We start from the raw sequence: 19,023 nt of genomic DNA on the forward strand, positions 1-19,023 counted from the left end.
TCCCCAAATAACCTTATTCATAAGACACAAAACAATGCTGGACTCCCTTGCAACTGCCTAGTTCCTGATAGGATTCAGGACATTTCTGTACAAACTCCTACATTATTATTACTTGCTTCCAGCAGTGTCCACAATGTGATAGGTTCTGTACAAACACCAAACAAGTGATGGTCTCTGCCTGAAGAGCTTAGCCTTACACCCAGAAAAAAAGCAAAACAAAAAGCAAGGCAGAGCATAAGGGAAATGGGAACAAGGTCTCCCATATGTAGGTACTCTTATTTCCACTGCCTTCATCCAAGCCCCGTCTACAAAGAAGCTGACAATAGCTCAGGTTCCTGCTTTACGAATTTGTCCCTTGTATTTCAGGTGAGATAGCATTTGCCCTAATAGTGCAACTGTCCCCACCATCTCTCCTCCTCCTATTTGGGGGGCTGGGACAAGGTCCTCAATCCTGGATATTCCCAGCTCCTGCTAATTTATTACCTGAATCCCTCTCCCCCTTTACTCTGTTACTGCTGCCCACACTTCCTCACTCCTCTTGTTAGGGAGCTCCCAGCTACTCTCCCCTGCACCCTTATTCCTAGGTGCTGTTAGTCTCTTCCCTGTGCTGCTACTGCTGCTTTCCCTTCTGTTGAGCAGACTGTACAAGATTTGCAAGTTGAAGGGGACCTTACCTCTGAGACCTTCTTTGTTGCTCTGCCTGTTCTGTGACCACGTTGGGAGCAGGGGATGATGGATATTAGGGAAGTCTGAGCCTCTCCTTGCTGTTAGCAACGTAGACTGGAGAGAAAGATAGAGATGCTGCTCTCTCCCCCCCTTCCCTCCCCTCCCCTCCCAGTCTCAGCCTCCTCCTCCTCCTGCTGCTGCCCCCTCCTTCCCATCCACAAACTCAAGCTCTGTATGCACTCCAACTCAACAAGCCATCTCTCACCATCAGCTACCCTGAGGCTCAAGAGCACAAGCCAGCCCCCTTCCCTCCCCAGTGCCTTGCATCCTCACCCCTGCTTCCCACTGCATATGGTATCTTCCCAACTCGTCCTGCCTTATTTAGATTTAGGATCTGGGCAATTTTAGCAGCTGCAGGAAGCAAAGAATTATGAGGGGGAGAAGGTGTGCAAGAGAAAACAGAGACTTGAGAAAATCTTCTGAAGAACTGGCAGCCTTTGTTCTGACCTGATGTGTGTGTGTGTGTGTGTGTGTGTGTGTGAGAGAGAGAGAGAGAGAGAGAGCGATCTATCCCATTCACACTAGACAAAACTTGTCACTTGGAAATTATTTTCAAACTTCTATACAAATGGTATCTATTTAGAGCGAGAGCTGTGGACGTCTAGTTTCACACAAATCCAATTTGTATATTATTTATGCTGTATGTTTACCTTTGCCATTTTTGAAAAAAGTTACTAACCTTTTTCATTGCAAAGATAGACTTGAAAATCTAAACCAATATAAACTGAGGATGCAAACAACTCCCTAAGATTAAAAACCTGTTATTCATTTTTTCTCCTAAAGATCATAAGTTATTCACAAAAAGAAAAGGAGTACTTGTGACACTTTAGAGACTAACAAATTTATTTGAGCATAAGCTTTCGTGAGCTACAGCATCCGATGAAGTGAGCTCTAGCTCACGAAAGCTTATGCTCAAATAAATGTGTTCATCTCTAAAGTGCCACAAGTACTCCTTTTCTTTTTGCGAATACAGACTAACACGACTGTTACTCTGAAACAAGTTATTCACAGTCCTCTTACTGACACTCAGCACTAGCTTTAAGGTCCAGAAAACGCAGTAATAAGTCCTCTAATTTCTTGTCCCTACATTGAATATGTGCTCTCTCAGCCTGTTGTCATTTTTCCCAGTTTCAATGTGTGGCAGCTACTTCAAGTGACCAGTGTGAGGTTTACAAAAAAATCTGGATAAAAACATTGGGTTATTTCCTTCACTGCTTTGCTCCAGTCAGACATGATGAAGATGTAGAGTTATGCGTCATCAGAATACTGAAGATATCTCATGTTTCCTGAATAACTCTCTCATTGGCCTCATATACATGTTGAACAGAAGAGCTCTCTATGGCATACTGCAGAAGACAGCCCTTGGGGCAGAGAAAATTGTTCACAGCTACCTTCTGGGTCCTCACAGAAATATACACCAGAGTCGCTCTAGAGAGAGTCCATCCACCCTGCCATAGCAACATCCACCTCTCTGAGCAAGTCTATAAAGTCTATCAAATAGATCATAAATTTGTTGACAGATTTAAAAAAAAAATCAGCATGAACTCTTTATCTTCATTCAGTGCTGGCAACAGATCATCAACTAATACAAACAGTGTACTTTTTACTCTATACTGAGGCCTATAACCTGATTGACTAAAGTCAAGGAAATCAGAGTTGAAGAAATGGCCACAGTTGCCCTATCATAGCTGTCTCAATGATTTCCCCCAGAAATGGGAGACTGGATATCGAGTAACTAATCTGATAGCCTCAAGGGTTGGTTTCTTCAGCTGTGGCCTTGCAGTAGCTTCTTTACAAGCCTCTGGTATCCTGTCCTCCTGAAGGATACATCACTAATATTAGGACTGTCAAGCAATTAAAAAAATTAATCATGATTAATCGCAGTGTTAAACAATAGAAGAATACCATTTATTTAAATATTTTTGGATGTTTTCTACAGTTTCAAATATATTGATTTCAATTATAACACAGAATACAAAGTGTACAATGCTCACTTTATATTTATTTTTATTACAAATATTTGCACTGTAAAAAAACCAAAATAAATAGTATTTTTCAATTCACTTAATACAAGTACTGTGGTGCAATCTCTTTACCATGAAAGCTGAACTTACAAATATAGAATTATGTACAAAAAATAACTGCATTCAAAAATAAAATAATGTAAAACTTTAGAACCTACAAGTCCACTCAGTACTATTTCTTGTTCAGCCGATCACTCAAACAAACAAGTTTGTTTACATTTGCAGGAGATAATGCTACCCTCTTCTTGTTCACAGTGTCACCTGAAAGTGAGAACAGGTGTTCTCATGGCACTGTTGTAGCTGGCGTCGCAAGATATTTACATGCCAGATGCGCTAAAGATTCATATGTCCCTTGATGCTTCAACCACCATTCCAGAGGACATGATGGGTTCTGCTTGATAACAATCCAAAGTACTGCGGAACACCACATGTTCATTTAGATCATCTGAGTGAGATGCCACCAGGAGAAGGGTGATTTTCTTTTTTGCTATCTTGGGTTTTGTAATTTCCACATCGGAGTGTTGCTCTTTTAAGACTTTTGAAAGCATGCTCCATACCTCGTCCCTCTCAGATTTTGGAAGGCACTTCAGATTCTTAAATCTTGAATCAAGTGCTGTAGCTATCTTTAGAAATCTCACATTGGTACCTTCTTTGTGTTTTGTCAAATCTGCCTTGAAAGTGTTCTTAAAATGAACATGTGCTGAGTCATCATCCGAGACTACTATAACATGAAATATATGGCAGAATGTGGTAAAACAGAACCAGAGTCATATAATTCTCCCCCAAGGAGTTCAGTCACAAATTTAATTAATGCATTTTTTTTAACGAGCGTCATCAACATGGAAGCATATCCTCTGGAATGGTGGCCAAAGCATGAAGGGGCATATGAATGTTTAGCATATCTGGCACGTAAATATCTTGCAATGCTGGCTTCAAAAGTCCCATGCAAACACCTGTTTGTAGGTCATTTGTAAACCATATTGACTTGCAAGGATATAGCAAATAGATATGACGTTTAGAGGGGCACCAAATCAAAAGTAGAAGACAAAAGATCATTAAAAAGTCCTATCAAACCATCAACAGATTTGTCAGCGGGATGAATAATACTTTACCTCAAGGCTGTCTGAAAGCCTGTTGGATCTGTCAACTTCCAATGTCAGATCATCAAGATGGGTTCCAAATCCCATCAGAATAAGTACATCCCAAACCCAAACTGACAATGACAATGGTCACCCTATGACGAAGGGGTAATTTCCATTCCCAACTCAAGCAGTAGAACTAAAGTGTGCCAGGCTTATGAGTGGAGTTTGCAGCCACCTAAGACAGCCCCCTGGTTGTCATGGCAGCCATGAAATTCTGAGCCAATCCAAATGAATCATCATCTGTATGAACAATTAGCCTTGACAGCTCCAGCACCAGCAGGGAACCTGAGCAACACAGCTAAGACATCAGCGTTAGAATAGGATAATTTATCAAGTCTAAAGCCTCCCTACTTCACAGTCCTATCCTGCCCTATCCCAGAGATAGGGCAGTTTTTTTCTAAAAGTTCATGTATATTTTTTCATGTGCTTCAAATGTTGGAGTAACAGGGAAATCTTGCCTTTTTTTAATCTATTCTTATATGAATCAGTATTTTCCATTATTGATAGTGAACAATCAGCCCAAATGCCTTTCATCTGTTTTGCAGTTTTATGGGATTGCCTTTAATTTCCTAATCCTCTTAATAAACCAGTTAGAGAACTATATATCATTCAGATTACAAACATGGGTTGAAGTAGTATAAATTTATATAATCAACAGATTGCAGGAAGAAGTAGCTGAGGCTTTTTTTAAACAACTAACAAAATCATCCAAACCACAGGACTTGATGATGGAGGACTCAACTACCCAGACATCTGTTGGGAAAACAACACAGCAGGGCACAGATTATCCAACAAGTTATTGGAATGTATTGGAGACAATTTTTTATTTCAGAAGGTGGAGAAAACTACTAGGAGAGAGGCTGTTCTACATTTGATTTTGACAAATAGGGAGGAACTGGTTGAGAATTTGAAAGTAGAAGGCAGCTTAGGTGAAAGTGATCATGAAGTGGTAGAGTTCATAATTCAAAGGAATGGTAGGAGGGAAAATAGCACAATAAGAAGGCAGACTTCAGCAAAATCAGGGAGCTGGTAGGTAAGATCCCCTGGGAAGCAAGTCTAAAGGGGAAAACTGTTCAAAAGAGTTGGCGGTTTTTCAGAGACACATTATTAAGGGTACAAGAGCAAACTATTCCAGTGTGTAGGAAAGATAGGAAATGTGGCAAGAAACCACTCTGGCTTACCCAGGAAATCTTCAATGATCTGAAACACAAAAAGAGAGTCCTACAGAAAGTGGAAACTAGGTCAAATTACAAAGGATGAATATAAACAAATAAAATAAGTATGTTTTAATTAGAAAGGCCAATGTACAAAATGAGATTAAACTAGCTAGAGACATAAAAGGTAACAAGAAAAAACATATACAAATACATTAGGAGCAAGAGGAAGACCAAGGACAGGGTAGACCTTTTACTCAGCGAGGAGGGAAAAACAATAACAGAAAATGTGGAAATAGCAGAAGTGCTAGATGTGTTTTTTGTTTCAGTTTTAACCAAAAAGGTTAGTAGCGGCTGAACGTCTAACATAGTGAATGCCAGTAAAAATGAGGTAGGATCAGAGGCTAAAATAGGGAAAGAACAAGTTAAAAATTACTTAGACAAGTTATATGTCTTCAAGTCACCAGTGCCTGATGAAATACATCCTAGAATACTCAAGGAAGTGACTGAGGAGATACCTGAGCCATTAGCAATTATCTTTGGAAAGTCATTGAAGACTGGAGAGATTCCAGAGGACTAGAAAAGGGAAAATATAGTGCCAATCTAAAAAAAGGGAAATAAGGACAATCCGGGGAATTACAGACCAGTCATCTTAACTTCAGTACCCAGAAAGATAATGGAGCAAATAATTAAGCAATTTACAAATACCTAGAAGATAATAAGGTGATAAGTAACAGTCAGCATGTATTTATCAAGAACAAATCATGTCAAACCTAATAGCTTTCTTTGATAGGATAACAAGCCTTGAGGGTAGGGGGGAAGCAGTAGATGTTGTATATCTTGGCTTTAGTAAGGGTTTTGATACCGTCTCACATGACCTTCTCATAAACAAACTAGGGAAATACAACCTAGATGGAGCTACCATAAGCTGGCTGCATAACTACGTGGAAAACCGTTCTCAGAGAATCGTTATCAGTGGTTCACAATCAAGCTGGAAGGGAATATCAAGTGGGTCCCGCTGGGATCAGTTCTGGTTCTGTTCGATATCTTCATCAATGGTTTTGATAATGGCATAGAGAGTACACTTGTAAAGTTTGCAGACGATACCAAGCTGGGAGGGTTTGCAAGTGCTTCGGAAGATAGGATTAAAATTCAAAATGATCTGGACAAACTGGAGAAATGGTCTGAAGTAAACAGGATGAAATTCAATAAGGACAAATGCAAAGTACTACACTTAGGAAGGAACAATCAATTGCATACTTAAAAATGGGAAATAACTGCCTAGGAAGGAGTACTGCAGAAAGGAATCTGGGGATCATAGTGGATCGCAAGCTAAATATGAGTCAACAGTGTAACACTGTTGCAAAGAAAGCAAACATCATTCTCAGATGTGTAAGCAGGAGTGATGTAAGCAAGACACGAGAAGTAATTCTTCCACTTTACTCCGCACTGATATGGACTCTACTGGAGTATTGTGTCCAGTTCTAGGCGCCACATTTCAGGAAAGATGTGGACAAATTGGAGAAAGTCCAGAGAAGAGCAACAAAAATGTTTAAAAGTCTAGAAAACATGACCTATGAGGGAAGATTGAAAAAATTGGGTTTGTTTAGTCTGGAGAAGAGAAGACTGAGAGGGGATATGATCACAGTTTTCAAGTACATAAAAGATTGTTACAAGGAGGAGGAAGAAAAACTGTTCTCCTCAACCTCTAAGGATAGAACAAGCAATGGGCTTAAATTGCAGCAAGGGTAATTTAGGTTGGACATTACCCTGACAGTTAAGAAGTTTTTCGTAGTTAAGCACTGGAATAAATTGCCTAGGGAGGTTGTGCAATCTGTATCTGTAGCGGCCCTGAAGGGGTTAAAGACCCGCTTCGGCCCTGAAGGGGTTAAAGCAGCCCTGCAGAGGGCTGCGGCTGGGGAAAAGGAGTTAAAACAGCCAAGCTAGGCTGATTGGAGTACCAGCCACAGCTGTGGCCAGCTCAATCAGGGCCCAGCTGGCCCTTATAAGAGGGCTGGAGGCCAGGAAAAGAGGAGTCTCACTCTAGCCCTGGAGTGAGCACAGCACAGGCCTGGTAAACCCCTAGACTGCAGGCCTTGATAAAAGCCCAGAAAGGTACTGGGGCTGCAGAGGGGCAGCCTGGGAATAGGCAGAGGCAGCTGGTCCTAACCCTAACCTAACCTTGCCAATGATGAGTGTCCATTACATTGCAGTCTGCCCCAGTGAGCGGGGGTTAGATGATGACTGGCAGTAGCCACTGAGGCAAAGTGGGTTTAGAGGGTTGGGGGTTTCCCTGGGGGGTAGAACCCCAGGGTAAAGGGCACTGGGGTGCAGGAGGGACACTGGCCTGGAGAGGGTGCTCCAAAGGCTGGAAAGAGCTAATTTCTGGGACGACCAGCAGGAGGCGCTGCAGCAGTGAGTCATCGCCTCGCTACAGCATCATTGGAGATTTTTAAGAGCAGGTTAGACAAATACCTGTTAGGGATGGTCCAGATAATACTTAGTCCTGCCATGAGTGTAGGAAACTGGACTAGATGACCTCTCTAGGTCCCTTCCAAACCTACAATTCTATGATTGCAGTGGGAAACATTAGTCAACAAATCCTTCACAGTGGAAAAATGAAGATGATTGAGTGTCTTCCAAAAATAGAGAAATTTTGGCAGAACAAAATGATGAGAGAGCAAAGATCAGGTTATTTAAATATGTGCTGAAAATGACAAACATCTGAAGTCTGTATTCCAAAATGAGTAAACAACTGTTTTGAATGTTCCTTTAGGGGGCCTGCCAGTAGACAGGCTCTTGCTGATGTCAGTGGACGCTGAATCAGGCTCTAGGTGAGCTGAAGTTAAGTAACCGCTGGTATCCTAAATATTAGAAGTCACTAGATACTGAAGTCTCAGGGAATACACAGTCTATGAAACCTAACCACTACTCATTATTACTATATGTACCATACAAGAAACCACATGTCCACCCATTTAAAACATGTGACTGTCCCAGCCATCAGAGGAAAGAAATGACTATCTTGAATAGAAATGCTAGTATTCACAAAAACTTTGTCCAGTTTATTATGTCTAGATGCTGCATGATCTCTTTGAACATTCCCTGCTATGGTGAAAATTACTACATTTGACCGTATAGACAGCTATAGCTCTCCTGGTGACAATATCAAGGGAACCTGTTAGAGACTTTAACAGCTGATATTAATAGCCTTATGTGGGATGAATCTGTTGCAGATTGTAAGTGCCCAACCGGTGGTACCATGTCAGCTCCAAGATTTCTCAGTATTTAAAAGTCTTTACTCTCTTTCCAGGAACCTAAGGATATAATGAATGAAAGAAAGAACTTGGAGTGGTCACAGACGATCAATGTTGATCACATATAATGTTTGAGCACAGTAAAAGGATCCGTTTTGCTAACTTCTAGAGATCAAAAATGATAAGTTGGACCACCTCACAATATCAAAAATGAGTCAGATCCCCCCAAAATCATGACATTTTAAAATAATCAAAACATTGTTTTTAATCAGTCTCTTTACTTTTTAACTCCCCTCTGCGCCTCTGCCAATGTCTGTGTGACAATTTCAGGTTGAAAAGTCAACCTTTAATGCACACAATGCATGCCTCTCTCTGGCATTTACCTCTCCTCACTCCCTAAGACGGGAACTGCCATTCATTTCCTATTACTGTTTGACTCCCCTTCCTTCCCACCAACTTTCTTCCCTTAAGATTCTCCCCTTGCCTGGACCTATCAGGAGCACCTCCCTGATTACACCCCCTCCCCACCTTCTGGTGCCCCTGAGGGCTTCTCCCTTTCCCTGGACCCAGCAGCACCACCTTCCCAACTTCCACTCTGAGTTCACTTTGTCTTCTGCCTGGATCCCCAGTGGAGAAATCCCAAGGCAGCTGGAGGAGGAAAACATTGCTGCTACGTTCGGGGCCCTGGAGACAACAGTAGCTTTACCCCAGATCCTCCCCCTACTGCCTCAGGACCCTCTCTGCTGGACCATATATTGAAGGCAGGGCTCAGAGTCAGAGCAGGTCTATTTCCTTAGCCCTGAGGCTCTCACACGAGCTCCGCCCACTTTGAAAATTGCAGTATCAGAGGAACTTCTCCTGCAGATGCCAAATCCCATGACGTGCCATCAATTTGAAAGAGTTAGTAACACTACCTTCCCCTGGCTGCTCAGAGAAGGCTCCCCTTACCCATTACTGGCTGAGGGAGCTGCCATTCTATCCCCTCCATCTCCCACCCCAAAAAGCCCCATCACTGTCCTCTGCACCTCCCTCCCACACCCCATCCTCCTACAACACCTCTGCCTCCTGCTCCCCCTCACTTTCTCTATCCATTTTTCACAGTGTCCCTGCTGCTCCTCACTGTCCCATCTAGCCTCCTGAACCATAGAATGGCAGCCACTTTGCCTGTTGACCTGGCTTCAATCTCACTGAAAACAGTGGGAGGTGGCAGCAAACTTTTATTAAGGGCAGCTTCACTTCCACATGCAACTAGACCTGCAGGTCTCAAACTGTGGGTTGGGGTTGCCAGGGCTGGCGTTAGACTTGCTGAGACCCAGGGACAAAGCCAAAACCCGAGCCTCACTGCCTGGAGTCTGATTTTTTGGAGTTACATATATAGAGTCAAATCCAGCACGCCTCACTTAAGCAATATTCCCAGTGACATCAACAGAAGATTTGTCTGAGTAAAGGCTGCATAAGGGCTGCAGGATTTGGTTCATTTATTTTATCAAAAAAAGTAATACTTGGACTTGGTAATATTGCACTAAATAATATAACAAATTTTTACTGCTCGAAAAAGAAAAAGTAATACTTGGACTTGGTAATATTGCACTAAATAATATAACAAATTTTTACTGCTCGAAAAAGAAACTGTATTAAAAGTATCATTCAAATCTACAAATAATTTACCAGAATCTGCTCCTATTAGAGAGCCCTCTTAGTACTATGACTTGTCCTAAAACTCAGCACATAATTTAATAAGAACAAAATCAAGGACATAGAAAGTGCATAGTTTCTTGAACAGTGTGACTGTGCAGTATCAAATTTCTCCAGTGATGATGTGGCTTTCAGCAGAGCATCACAGCCATACAGGACACAAATTCATTACTTATTAAGTGTGAAAAAGTTGCACAATGGTGTTACATTTCTAAATACTAATGTTGTTGGGCCCAAACTGAGGTTCTGAAAACCTTGAATGGGAGTTGAGGGAGGCTCAGAACCTCACAGGACTAGGCACATACAATTGAAAAAATATATTTTTTAGCTCCTATAAGATATTTTGTAGCTAATGTCTTCTATACTTTTATTGGCTCAGATTCTGCTTTCATGTCCTTGCAGGCAGAACTTTGCACTGACCCGGAGCCCACAATGGCACAAGTGTTCATCTGCAAGGATCTAGTTGCAGGATCAAGGCCATAAAATAGAAGACCGTATTAGCTACAAAATGTCTTATATTTGTACAATTCTGAGTTTAATGGGGCTTTGATCTTGATTGTGGCCTCATGGAACTACTGGAATGCAAATAAGTAAAATAAATAAATGGCATTTAAAGGAAGACCAAGTGATTTAAGACCAACATTTAGGTTTAGATGGCTAATAAATGCTAGTAAGAATCTAAAACAGTATAACACATCAGCATAACAGCTTTTAATATAGTTCTTTTAACATGTTAATACAGCCATTTTAAATGTAAACATTCTCCTGTAGTACATGCAACCTAAGCACTGCAGCATTGTACTACTGCATTAGAACCAATAGTGAAAACAACATTATACAAAACAGGTTAATTTCATTGTCCAAACTAAGAGAAGCATGGAATCTAATCCAACAGTAAACATAGAACATAGTAAAACGTAAGATTTGTTTTGATAATCTAAAAGCACACGAGTTATACAAGTGAGGGGAGTTTGGGTACAATATATTTTAATTTTGATATATTTCCTTTAAAGAACATTGGATGAAATTACTGCTTTAAAATACATTTATTCTAACAGATCATACTTTTTAAATGGAATGACTGCCCCCTGGTGGAGAGAGTCAAGGACTCAAAGTATATAAGCAAACCACTCGCTTTAGGACAAATGGCTGGTATTGCCAGGGTTTTGGGGTACTTTTAGAAGCTGTAGAATGTATTTGTCCTGATACCTTTTTCTGATGGGATTACAAGTTTGGTTGATAAAGGTACAAAAGTAGATGTAATATTATCACAGGCTCCTCTGAGTCAAAGGACCATCTCATTAAGTAAACTTAATTTATTGCTGAAAAATTAAGGTAACATTTAACTCAAGATGGCCACCTGGGCTTTAAAATCCCTAACATTCCTTTGCTAGTTCAACCAAAAGATGTGTCAGAGTTAAGCCCCTGACCAGGCCAGATTTCCTGGATTAAGACGGGGAAATCATTCCTCCCCTGTCCCAGTTTTACCTAAACATGATCCTGGAAGAAGCAGCCAGCCCTTGTTACCTTGCCTGCTTGAGCCTGATTGGTTTCTGCTTGCTTCTAGCCCTTCTAGCAGCTGGAAGATCAATTCTTCTTGGCTCTGCCCACAGCTGATCCTGGGTGATCTTTCTAGGTAGCTCTTGGAAGACTAAACTCACTGCTTTTTCCCCAAAAGGATACCACCTTTAGGTAGGGTGTGCCAAGACAGCAGGAAGCAGCAAATGCCTACTACACCTCATCACAAATATATTTTGATTTCTGTAAGGCATTTGACTTGGTATCACATGACATTTTGATTAAGAAACTGGAATGCTATAAAATCAACATGGCACACACTGAATGGATTAAAAACTTGCTAACTGGTAAATCTCAAAATGTAACTTTTAACAGGGAATCATCACTGAGCAGGGGTGTTTTCTAGCGGGGGCCTCACAGGAGTCAGTACTTGGTCCTATGCAATTTAATGCCTTTATCAATGACCTGGAAGAAAACATAAAATCATAGTTGATGAAGTTTGCAGATGACCCAAAGACTGGGAAAGTGGCAAATAATAAAGAGGACAGGTCACTGATACAGGGCAATCTCTTAGTGAACCTGGCACAAGCAAATAAAAAACGTTTAAATACTTCCAAATGTAAAGTCATACATCTAGGAACAATGAATGTAGGCCATACTTACAGGACAGGAGACTCTTTCCTGGTGATTCTGAAAAAGACTTCGGGGTTCCTGGTGGATAATCAGCTGAACATGAGCTCTCGGTGTGATGCTGTGGCCCAAAGGGCTAATGCTATGTTTGGATGTATAAACTGGGGAATCTTGAAAAGGAGTACTTGTGGCACCTTAGAGACTAACCAATTTAGTTTCTAAGGTGCCACAAGTACTCCTTTTCTTTTTGCGAATACAGACTAACACGGCTGCTACTCTGAAACCTTAAATAGGAGTAGGAGGTTATATTATCTCTGTATTTGGTTCTTGTGCAACCACTACTGGTGCAATCCTCTGTCCAATTCTGGTGTCCACAAAACAAGAAGGATGTTGAAAAATTGGAGAGGTTCAGAGAACAGTCATGAGCACGATTAAAGAATTGGAAAACAAGCCTCATAGTGATGGACTCAAGGAGTTCAATCTCTTTAGCTTAACAAAGAGAAGGTTAAGGGGTGACATGTAAGTATCTACATGGGGAACAGAAATTTGATAAGACAGCTCATCAGTCTATGAGACAAAGATATGACAGGATTCAATAGCCGGAAGCTGAAGCTAGACAAATTCAGAGTAGAAATAAGGCACACATTTTAAACTGTGAGGGTAATTAACCATAATTAGCCATAGGAACAACTTTCCAAGGGTTGTTGTCGGTTCTCCATCATTGGAAATTTTAAAATCAAGATTGGATATTTTTCTAAAAGAAATGCTCTAGTTCAGACAACAAAGTTGTTCTCTTTTGCCACAAAGGGCAGGACAAGAGGCAATGAGTTCAAACTACAGCATAGCAGATTTACATTAAATCTCAGGAAAAACTGTACAAAGAATAGGACAATGGAACAGACTGCCTCAGGAAGTTGTGGAAACTTCTTCACTGGAGATTTTCAAAACGAGGCTGGATAGCCATCTTTCTTGGATGGTTTAGACACAACAAATCCTGTATCTTGGCAGGGGGTAGACTAAATGACCGTTGGTGTCCCTTCTAACTCTAAGTCTCTAACTCAGGGTAGTCCTACGGCCTGTGTCATTCAGGTTAGACTAGATGATAACCTATGAAATTATGAATGTCTGCCTGCCAGTCAATCTAATGGTGTCCCCTCAGTATCTCAGCTCTATTTTTAAAACAAACAAACAAACAAACATGCAAAGCCCTTCTATTGGGCATTCACCTATAATGCCCCAACATTTAGTGTGCCCCAGCCATCTACCCCAGTTGGAGAGTGTCAGTCCCATTCTGGCAGGAATGTGCAAGCATATTTACGGAGGTATTTAAAGGAGGAGAGGATAGAGGTTTTGGTGTTAAAGGAAAAAAGTATCTTTTGGTGTTCCCTAGCTAAGTTGTGGCAGACAGGGAGCTAACTGAAGAATGCTAGGGAATAAGGGTATCACCACATAGCTCGATCAGCCTAAAGCAGCTCATGCACTGTGTGATGCTGTATAGAAGGCATGATAACCAGCTGTCAAAGTTCCTCCCCCACTCTGAACTCTAGGGTACAGATGTGGGGACCTGCATGAAAAAACCTCCTAAGCTTATCTTTACCAGCTTAGGTCAAAACTTCCCCAAGGTACAAAATATTCCCCCCGTTGTCCTTGGACTGGCCGCTACCACCACCAAACTAATACTGGTTACTGGGGAAGAGCTGTTTGGACGCGTCTTTCCCCCCAAAATACTTCGCAAAACCCTGCACCCCACTTCCTGGACAAGGTTTGGTAAAAAGCCTGACCAATTTGCCTAGGTGACTACAGACCCAGACCCTTGGATCTTAAGAACAATGAACAATCCTCCCAACACTTGCACCCCCCCTTTCCTGGGAAATGTTGGATAAAAAGCCTCACCAATTTGCATAGGTGACCACAGACCCAAACCCTTGGATCTGAGAACAATGAAAAAGCATTCAGTTTTTTACAAGAAGACTTTTAATAAAAAATAGAAGTAAATAGAAATAAAGAAATCCCCCCTGTAAAATCAGGATGGTAGATATCTTACAGGGTAATTAGATTCAAAAACATAGAGAACCCCTCTAGGCAAAACCTTAAGTTACAAAAAAGATACACAGACAGAAATAGTTATTCTATTCAGCACAATTCTTTTCTCAGCCATTTAAAGAAATCATAATCTAACACATACCTAGCTAGATTACTTACTAAAAGTTCTAAGACTCCATTCCTGTTCTGTCCCTGGCAAGAGCAGCATACAGACAGACAGAGACCCTTTGTTTCTCTCCCTCCTCCCAGCTTTTGAAAGTATCTTGTCTCCTCATTGGTCATTTTGGTCAGGTGCCAGCGAGGTTACCTTTAGCTTCTTAACCCTTTACAGGTGAGAGGAGCTTTCCCCTGGCCAGGAGGGATTTCAAAGGGGTTTACCCTTCCCTTTATATTTATGACACCAGCTATACACTAATGTATAATCACTAATGTATCACTACCATTACAATCGCTAATGTATCATCATTATGGCACAATTGCACTAAGTATCAACAGAAAAGTTATAATTAAGGTTAAGATTTTGTCATGGTTATTTTTAGTAAAAGTCACAGACAGGTCTGGGCAATAAACAAAAATTCACGGGAGCCTATGACTGGTCTGTGACTTTCACTAAAAATAACTTGGGGTTCAGGGCTAGATGTGGGGGAGGAATGACAGCTGGGATCCCATGAGGTGGACTTACAGGTCGAGCCCCCTCACCTCCACCCCCGCCCTGGGGGTGAGCACAGCTCCCACTCTGGAACTGGCCACAGCTGCAGGGCAAGGGGCACACAGTCCTGACTCCAACCCTAGCCACAGGTGCACAGCCCTGGCCGCAGCCGGGGGGCACAGCCCTTGGAAGCTGCGGAGCAGGGGCACAGGGCCCCGCTGCAGCCCCCGCCACAAGCTGCAGGGCAAGGACACATGGTCTGGTTCCAGCCCCAGCTGTGGGACAGGGGAGCACAGCTCCAGCCCCAACTGTAGGGCAGGGGTGCACTGTCCCGCCTCCAGCCCTGGCTTCAGCCGCTGACAGCTGAAGCCAAAGAAGTCACGGAGGTCTGGTAAAGTCACAGAATCCATGACTGCCATGACCTCTGTGACTAACTCATAGCCTTAGTTATGATTTGCTAAGTATGATGATCCTATTTATATGCATCATCATCTTTGTATCTGAAGTTATGAAAATTAGCTATGTATTTGTATCTCAAACAGGTGTTTTGTGTTCCTGGGTGATACCACCAAACAGATTTACATCAGGAGTAGACAGCCATGAGTTGATGGGCCATCGAAGATAATAAATACATCCAATGAGCTTTTCCTGGTGCACAGCCAGGAGATGTTTCACAAAGCACTCAGGCCCAGTGACTCATCATGGCATGTAAGGACACATGAAGAGGATATGGGACCTAAGAGTCCTTCCATGCACCTGGGCTGAAGGTATAAGGGGAGACTGTGACATCACTTCTTTGTCTTCATCATCTGCTTCACATCTGTGGACTGCATTTCTAATAAGGAAGCTTTGAACAAAGGGACTGAATGACCCCACAACCAGTCTGAGCAATCCAGAGAGGCACTTTTACAAGCTAGCAGATTTACATCGCTGTTACGATCCTTACCTGCAATCTCTGAAAATCAACTCTAATGTATATGGTCTTTTAACCATTCAATAACTTTTTTCTTTTTATATTATTAAATCTTTAGTTACTAAAGGATTGGCTCCAAGTGTGATTTTTTTTGGGTAAGATCTGAATTATATAGTGATCTGGTGAAATGGCTGGTCCTTTGGGTTTGGAAGAACTTTACATATGATTGATCTAGTTTTCAGTAATCTCCTAATTATAAAGTCCAGTTGTCTGTGTGGTGAGCTAGGGGCTGGAATGCCTAAAGAGACTGCATTTATGACTTCTTGTTAACTAGTTTGGTAATACAGATGTTCACTTGTGTTACTGGTTGGTAAAATCGAACGATAGAATAGGCACCAGTCTGGGGTATATTTGCCCTGTTTCTCAGCCGACTGTCCTGAATTTGGTATTCTCAGCTGTGACCCACTTAGGCATGGTGACACACTGCACCACACAGTAATGAATCTAGGTAGCAAATGTCACTAATACTTCAAACTGTCCTTGATGGGCTGGTGTACCAGGACTTGAGAGCCTCCTGCAGCTGCACAATTGTCTGAAGCAGCCATGTGGAGCACAGACAAGCATCTACAATGTCAGCATCCTCAAATGACCAACACTTAAATTTGCACATCTGCTGTAACATGAAAATCAGGCCTTGAAAGAGCTGCCTCACAGTGAACTTTTGTATGATACTGCTGTAAATTGATTAGGACATAAAAACAGCCTAGCTCAATTCCATGTACCTTGAGAGGGGCCACCAGCTTTATCTAAACTCTGAAGAGTATAACACTAAACAATAGGTTGCTATGCAGAAAATGCCACCATCTACCAGGAGATCTGGTACAGCAAGTAGTGGTGCCAGAGGTTCCTGTGAGGGAACATCTAACTTTCCTACAGAGATACGGAACACAACTAAGAATGAATAAAATATCAGTCTAACAGTGTTATTTGACCTGAATGGCAAGGCATATCAAATATGAGGAATGGCCTTCATGCCCAACAACAGCACTTGATCCTTCATGCTATATTCCGTTATAGCCCATTGCAGTTCAAAAAACAAACCACAACACAGGATGAAACTGACTTATGTACAATACCAGCACAAAGAAAGAAACATGAATTTTATCCACAATGCATACAGGACCCAATACAGGGAAGAAACTTCAGAGGTGCAGAGAAACCCAACCACAAATTACCTATCAGTGGCCTTATCTTAAAGCTTGCGGTGACAATCAACAGAAATAGTTAGTATGAACAGAATGATTTTAACTGATGAATAAGCATTTTAGCTATACATCATTTAAAAGTTAGTAGGCATATTTTGACTTTACATTTCGATTGCAGGAAGTGACTCTGAACTTTTCCTTTTGAGGGCCCTGCTAAAGCAAAGAGATGTGCAAACAGGCTAGTGCCCATGGTAGTAGTCAGATGAACGGGATGGGAGAAAGGAGCTATGAGAGGGGAAATGATTGGGAGGAAAGGCAGGAGCTCTTGTAGTAGGTGGGGAAGGTACAGGCAGGCTGCACAAGCTGCTGTTGTTGGAGGGCCTCCCACTCACACCTCAGGAACAGGGAGAGAGGCTTTTCAGTAATGACAAATGCAAAGTACTCCACTTAGGAAGGAATGCTCAACTGCACAAATACAAAATGGGAAAGGACTGCCTAGGAGGGAGTATTGCAGAAAAGGATAGTAGATGACAAACCAAATATGGGCCAACACTGTTGCAAAAAAAAGCAAATATCATTCTGGGATGTCTTAGAGTGAATGTTGTAAACAAGGCATAAGAAGTAATTCTTCCACTCTACTCAGCCTCAGCTGGAGTATTGTGTTCAGTTCAGGACACCACACTTCAGAAAAAATGTGGACAATTGGAGAAAGTCCAGAAGAGAGCAACAAAAATTATTAAAGTTCTAGAAAACCTGACCTACAAGGAAAGATTGAAAAAAATAGGTTTGTTTGGTCTGGAGAAGAGAAGACTGTGGGAAGGGACATAATCTTCAAGTGCATAAAAGGTTGTCATAAATAGTAGGGTGATAAATTGAGCTCCTTATCCATTGAGGACAGGTCAAGAAGTAATGGGCTTAAATTACAGCAGGGAGATTTACAGTAGACATTAGGAAAAACTTCCTAACTGTAAAGGTAGTTAAGCACTGGAAAAAATTACCTGGGGAGGTTGTAGAATCTCCCTCATTTGTGGTTTTTAAGAACAGGTTAGACAAATATCTGTCCAGGTTGGTCTAGATCGGGGTGCCCAACTTACAGCTTGCAAGCCATGAACAGCCCATGAGAGCATTTCATAAGGCTCATATACTTCAACACAATATACTAACAGCTGATTCATTCGCACTTTGTCATCACTTTTACATCACTTTACTTTACACAAGTGTGTAAACAGACAATACTGTACATAGGAAAAAACCTATTTAAATACATACGAAACAAGCTGAAGTTAAAATATACATCAATACATGTGACTTTAAATCTTATTAAAATATCTAGAATCTGTTTGGCTCACACAAGGTTGTGCTTACGTTTATGTGACCCTCTTACGTAATAAGGTTGGGCACCACTGGCCTAGAGAACACTTAGTCCTGCCTCCGTGCAGGGAACTGGACTAGCTGACCTACCGAGATCCCTTCCGGGCCTACGTTTGTATGATTCCATGGTTCTGAGCCTGCTGAGCTCCTTACCACCCATACTGGAAACCACCTGCGGACTCTTGCCAGGGACAGGAAGTCTCCTGGGCCTCAGCCGTCAGAGCTGCGACCACCTATCCCCCCACAGATCTCTTTCTGCTGAATCATGGGGGGGCAATATCTGAGGGAAGGTGATGGTGCCCCCACAGAAAAGGGTTTTATTTGGCCTCGCACACAGAGGGGCAATGGTGGCACCTGGGAAGGGGCTTTCTCCAGGCCCAGAGGTTTAGTGAGATGCAGGGGGGAGGAGGAGCACAGCACAGCTCCTGGGGCCTCGAGAACCCCTCTCCGGTTTCAATTGCTTCTACCGCTGGAGTCGGGCTGCAGGGCGCCCCCATGGGATGGACCCCGCCGGGTTTAGCCCGGGCGGGACGGGGATTTGGGCTACGGGTGTTTTCCTCCATTGCCTCCTCTCACCCTTCAGCTAAGAAAACGGCCCGAGATTCACGAGGGCGTCGGCCCAGCCCTGTACCGCGCAGAGGACGGGAGCGGGACGCGTAACGTCCCCCGGCCGCAGGGCACCGTCTCCACCGCCGG

General features: G+C 42.3%; 1 protein-coding gene across 4 annotated transcripts in view; it reads right to left on the minus strand.

The window, feature by feature from the left end:
* GREB1 (growth regulating estrogen receptor binding 1) overlaps positions 1 to 19,019 on the minus strand; it is a 174,073-nt gene extending 155,054 nt beyond the window's left edge. For 3 of the 4 annotated variants that reach the window (XM_084623301.1, XM_084623300.1, XM_084623306.1), the window contains exon 1: positions 675 to 772. The gene's annotated coding sequence lies outside the window, so the exon portion shown is untranslated. Of the gene's footprint in view, positions 1 to 674; positions 773 to 18,903 lie in introns of those variants that run through there. The other variant, XM_084623304.1, reaches the window with a different exon arrangement.
* Positions 19,020 to 19,023: the final 4 nt, after the last annotated feature.

The sequence above is a fragment of the Lepidochelys olivacea genome (genome assembly GCF_965140295.1).
Source record: "Lepidochelys olivacea isolate rLepOli2 genome assembly, chromosome: 3".
NCBI classification, from domain to species: domain Eukaryota; kingdom Metazoa; phylum Chordata; order Testudines; family Cheloniidae; genus Lepidochelys; species Lepidochelys olivacea.